This window comes from Schistocerca cancellata, chromosome 9 (genome assembly GCF_023864275.1).
Source record: "Schistocerca cancellata isolate TAMUIC-IGC-003103 chromosome 9, iqSchCanc2.1, whole genome shotgun sequence".
Classification (NCBI taxonomy): domain Eukaryota; kingdom Metazoa; phylum Arthropoda; class Insecta; order Orthoptera; family Acrididae; genus Schistocerca; species Schistocerca cancellata.
Window position 1 is genome coordinate 337,311,467 of NC_064634.1, and position 6,000 is coordinate 337,317,466.

The 6,000-nt window shown below is 39.7% G+C and overlaps 1 protein-coding gene across 1 annotated transcript in view; it reads right to left on the reverse strand.

The window, feature by feature from the left end:
• Positions 1-4,639, reverse strand: part of LOC126100710 (microprocessor complex subunit DGCR8) — a 257,052-nt gene extending 252,413 nt beyond the window's left edge. The window contains exons 1-2 of the mRNA XM_049911330.1: positions 4,522-4,639; positions 4,314-4,418 (exon numbers count right to left, since the gene is read on the reverse strand). The gene's annotated coding sequence lies outside the window, so the exon portion shown is untranslated. The remainder of the gene's footprint in view (positions 1-4,313; positions 4,419-4,521) is intronic.
• Positions 4,640-6,000: the final 1,361 nt, after the last annotated feature.

The following is a 6,000-nucleotide window of genomic DNA, read 5'->3' on the forward strand; positions in this document are numbered from 1 at the left end:
ATGTATACAACCTCCAAACGACATATGGATGATAATTAAAAACATTGGTAATTTATTTTTTCCTGTGAGGGGTTGCTAGCCCCTGTCGGGCAGCTCCTCAGATGGCAGAATGGGATGGGATATGGGTGGTACTGGGGAAATGAAATACCCGGGGTGGACCAAAACTAGCAACAAAGACAGTGTCTGTACTCCAGAAGAGCGGCTTCCTGGCAGCGTCAGGTCTCTAGGTTAAGAGCGGCTGTTTACTACATGGGGAGCAAGGCAACAGGAAACCACCTCCAACAATTATTCTGAAGAGAATCACATAAGCCAACATGACAGGCACATTTAACTCAAAATTTTCCAGAGAGATAAATAGTTCCCCAATCGGATCTCCGGGGGTAATTGCATTAAATGTTGCTCAGAGTAGGAACATCAATCTTCGAAGGATCGGAACCTGCAATTTACAGAGTTTAATCAAAGTCAAGTGTGAAACGGATTTGGGATATTCACAGTTTGGATTTAAGAGGAATTGGAAGGAGAAAAATGTCATGGTTCTGCAACATCTGAAACTGGACAGGAATAAGAAATGCCGGTGACTTGATCCATGCTTGAAGAGATATACAAGGCTGGGCAAATGTGATCACAAACATCCATTAGGGGGTACGCGTTTATTTTTTAAGATGTGTCATTTTTTCCCCAAAAATAGGAAACAGGGAGTGTCAAGTGTCAATATTTGGTATGGTTACTTGTCTCCTAGAGAACAAACGAGCGAAGTTTCATCCTTATCTGAGACAATTGAGAGATCTTGGATGGCTTGACATGGAGTACCCCCATCTTCAATAATCTCATTTTATTTCTCCAAGTTCTTCATCACACTACTGATAACACAGTGATGAATGTTGACTTCTCCCATAAGGCACTAAACTACAACTGCACTGCACATAAAACAGACAGTTTCTCCAGCACCATTATATTTGTGATGTTGCACAGATAGAGATGTCCTGTGACAATCTACGAGGTGCATTCAAGTTCTAAGGCCTCCGATTTTTTTTTTCCGGACTGGAAAGAGATAGAAACATGCGCATTGTTTTAAAATGAGGCCGCGTTCATTGTCAATACGTCCCAGAGATGGCAGCACCGTACGGCAGATGGAATTTTACCGCCAGTGGCGAGAATGAGAACTGTTTTAAATACTTAAAATGGCGACGTTTTCCTTACTTGAACAGCGTGCAATCATTCGTTTTCTGAATTTGCGTGGTGTGAAACCAATTGAAATTCATCAACAGTTGAAGGAGACATGTGGTGATGGAGTTATGGATGTGTCGAAAGTGCGTTCGTGGGTGCGACAGTTTAATGAAGGCAGAACATCGTGTGAAAACAAACCGAAACAACCTCGGGCTCGCACAAGCCGGTGTGACGACATGATCGACAAAGGGGAGAGAATTGTTTTGGGGGATCGCCGAATGACTGTTGAACAGATCGCCTCCAGAGTTGGCATTTCTGTGGGTTCTGTGCACACAATCCTGCATGACGACCTGAAAATGCGAGAAGTGTCATCCAGGTGGGTGCCACGAATGCTGACGGACGACGACATGGCTGCCCGTGTGGCATGTTGCAAGCAGTGTTGACGCGCAACGACAGCATGAATGGGACTTTCTTTTCGTCGGTTGTGACAATAGATGAGACGTGGATGCCATTTTTCAATCCAGAAACAAAGTGCCTGTCAGCTCAATGGAAGCACACAGATTCACCGCCACCAAAAAAATTTCGGGTAACCTCCAGTGCTGAAAAAATGATGGTGTCCATGTTCTGGGACAGCGAGGGCGTATTCCTTACCCATTGCGTTCCAAAGGGTACTACGGTAACAGCTGCATCCTACGAAAATGTTTTGAAGAACAAATTCCTTCCTGCACTGCACCAAAAACGTCCGGGAAGGGCTGCGCGTGTGCTGTTTCACCGAGACAATGCACCCGCACATCGAGCTAACGTTACGCAACAGTTTCTTCGTGATAACTTTGAAGTGATTCCTCATTCTCCCTACTCACCTGACCTGGCTCCTAGTGACTTTCGGCTTTTTCCAACAATGAAAGACACTCCCCTCGGCCGCACATTAACCAGCCGTGCTGCTATTGCCTCAGCGATTTTCCAGTGGTCAAAACAGACTCCTAAAGAAGCCTTCGCCGCTGCCATGGAATCACGGTGTCAGCGTTGTGAAAAATGTGTACGTCTGCAGGGCGATTACGTCGAGAAGTAACGCTAGTTTCATCGATTTCGGGTGAGTAGTTAATTAGAAAAAAAAAAAAAATCGGAGGCCTTAGAACTTGAATGCACCTCGTATAATGGTCCATTGATTGGCATTCACTTGCATTCTATATGAAGTGTATATATTTCACAAATATGTATATTTCATAAGTTTTATTCATATGTGCTGACTGGTCACTAAGCCTGTATAACTTTTATTGTCCATTCCAAACTAACTGTTTACTCATGTACAGTATGGCTGTAAGTATGTGAAACAATACAAAGTCTCCCTAATCATAAAAACTTTGCATCAAAAATACCAAATAAATAGAACTGCAATGTTCAGGTAAATATGACTGAAATGGATACAGATTTCTAAAGGATGTTCCATATATAGATTAAAATGCAATTTTTTTTTAAGAAGTTCAGTTCAATGCTTTTTTCCAGATATGTATATATCTACGATAAACAGTAATTTCAATATTATGAAAAAGGTAGATTGTTACAATACAGAGGAAACTCAGTTGCAGACAGACACAATGAAAACACTCTTACACATTCAAGATTATGAACCAAAGGTCTTCTTCCAAAATTGAAAACACACACAAATATTCACAGAACTCACACACACACAACTACTGCCATAGCCACCAGAGCCAATGGTAGTGTGTGTGTGTGTGTGTGTGTGTGTGTGTGTGTGTGTGTGTGTGAGAGAGAGAGAGAGAGAGAGAGAGAGAGAGAGAGAGAGAGAGAGAGGCACACGTTTTGTTTCAGACGAAGGCCTTTTGGCTGAAAACTTAAATATGTAGCAGTCTTTTCTCTGTGGCTGTATGCAGCTCAACATCAACTCTATATGGGGAGTAGCATTTTTATAATACTGTTATTCTATCCTGGACTTTCCATGGATTGTAATTATTTTTCCTTACTTCCAGAGCTCTGAACGTCACTTACTGACAACAGATGTTGAGTTGGCACACAGAATGATGTGCTCTTGTCTGAAAAATACTGATTTGGTGAACTAATTCAGACGATTCAAAAACACTGTAAATAGTGCCAGATGACATATTACCATGCAATAGATGAGATGAACAAGACTGACATCACCAGTTGCCACAACTCTGAAAAACTGACACACAATATATTTTCCTTGCTAGATAAACATGGTTTGATACCAAACAATGTTTAAACATATTACCTAGAATGTAGAGTTTTACCCATTTGTTTTGTACATATAAACAAACATGCAAACTAACTTTGGAGAAACAGTACTCTCCATCATATAGTAAAATGAGTATCTGCTTAAAATGTCATAGTATTTTCCTTTGACAAACCAGCCAACAAAATAACATTACTAAAAATGATACACCCAATCAGTACCAAAAAATTGCATACATGTTAAAGCTATGATAATGCAAAAATAGCTGACTCCTGTGTGCTCCTGTGATATACAATTGTGCTTACCACGTATCCACACACGAGCCGTCGTTCGCTGTTAGCAGCAATCGCGGGTCAGTACCCCCACTTCCGCCAATGACATCAAAGTCCAATTGTTTAAATAACAGAATCAACTGGACATTTGCATTGGCAGTAGCAGAGAGTACCAACTCACCGTTACAACTATTAAATAACTAAGATGTTGAAGAAAACATCGTGCTGAATTTGATGTTCCGTGTAGCATCACCAAAAGTTCTAAATAAAGGGAGAGCCACTTTGCGATTTAACCCTCTCTTCTACCAGAACTTTAGTGATGCTTATTTAATGTACTGTCAGTTCGTGCTGATCTCAGACGGTGGACATTCGTGATGATCCTTGCCGTACCGTAAGTGCTACATATACAGTTATGCTTTTTTGAAGCATGCAGATTACTGTTGTACCTATCATTCCACATAACTCAGTCACAATCATGCTGAAATGTGCATATCTAATACTACATTTAAATATGTGGAAGAGTATCAGCAATTTTCAGGAAATAATCTTTGCAACTTCCACTGGAGCCGACTTACGCAATGACACATTCTAGGATTACAAATTTAATCTGGCTTTTTCAAATTTTATACTAGCCAAAATATTAATACGCAGCCCAATGTTACCTTTTTATTTAAATAAACTTCGGCTAACTCAGGAGCTTCTTAACTTTTCAAATTGCGACAACTCATCGATACCTTCAGCAAGGCAAGGCAGGTACTTTCGTTCTTCTGCCAACAAAGATAATCATTTAGTTATTGCTCATGCAAGCCGAATTCCCCCTAACAAGAATTACTTGCATGCACCCACTGCCAGTCGCGTAAGTCAACTTACATTTGGAAACAGCTACTTGTATTTTGTCGTTTCAACTTAGGCGTAAGTTGCGAACGTTAAAAGCCGTTTAACTTTCTCAAGCTGTAATTCCATAGGCTTGAATTTCTTACTCGTGCTTCACCCCAACAGTATACCTACATGCAAGTTAGTGTTTCCACATGCCAAAGATAAAATACTACTTGCGCGACAAGTGAAATTAACAGGCGTCTAGCGAAATGAGGGATGCTCAACTACTGGACCTACCGATAGATGGCTCTAGCGCGTGCCGGTCAAGAGATGATATCATTGAGTGTCCGCCATATCTGAATTTGACAAAAAGCGAAGTGTCAAAACACGGATGAAAATGTTTTTCGTTCTGTGCCCTCATAAGTATTTTATATTGGATGTTCTAGATATCTACACATCAACATAATGAAGTGTTTCTAATCTAGCGAGAAAAAACAGTGACAGTTCTGCTATGAAATTCCTAAATTCGAGTGTGTTTTGAAAGTTTGACAAGCTGACCTATAAATTGTTTACTATTAATTTTACGAGTGCTTTACTTATTTGCCCGTTTTAAAACACTATTTAAGATTCAATGGAGGTCAACAAATTACCTTACTTGCCAAAGCTGTTAACTACAGGTATAATTCGGAAAGTCAAGTGTTGAAAACAGTGAAGACGTCTCTTGAAAAAAAGTTGACATCGTTTGCTTAGGGGTATCTTTACTGACAACAGAAATTACAACTCAACTATTAAAGTATTACTTACGTATAAACGGAAAAAAAAATATTTTTTTTCTTTATCTGAAGTGATGCATTACCGATCTGCATATATGCTGACACTGTAATTGCAACATGCACTTACGAATTTTGCTCTCTCTTTGATCAGAAATTTAAAGGCCATGATTTTATTAACGCCTGTACATGACACGGTGTATTTTAACTGAGTGATAAGTTAGAAGCACCAGTTTTTTAACAGTGCTTCAGTCTTTGATACAAGACAAGAAATATATTTAAATGAGACAAACACAAAGGCCAACGTTAAGGCTCCTCGTAAATGCATGACTTGTATCATTTGGAAGTTAAGTCTAGTAATAATATTATATTGGACTGATCCATGATGATGTAGGAAGTGAAGGAACTTGTTGAAAATAACCTCGATCACAGCTGTTAATTTTAAGGCTGGGGTGTCTTAAAACTGTAATTTTCCAGTCTGACACCCAAACAATGACTGGTACCATGGTTTTATTTTAAAATTGAATTCAAAACGTGTCAGTGAGCAAAATTAATTACACTTTGAATTACAACCATCGAATTTTATTTCTGTGAATGTTGGTTCCAGTCTTTGACATGGTGTCAATCACTGGAATGACTGGTTGTCAGTATATGGCCCAAGCAAAAAACCAACCTGGAAGTGAAAGCTGCAGAAGCTGGCATCCCAATGGCTGCTACAATCTGTGTGAGACAAGGGTGACATTATATTGCAAATTTAGTGTAA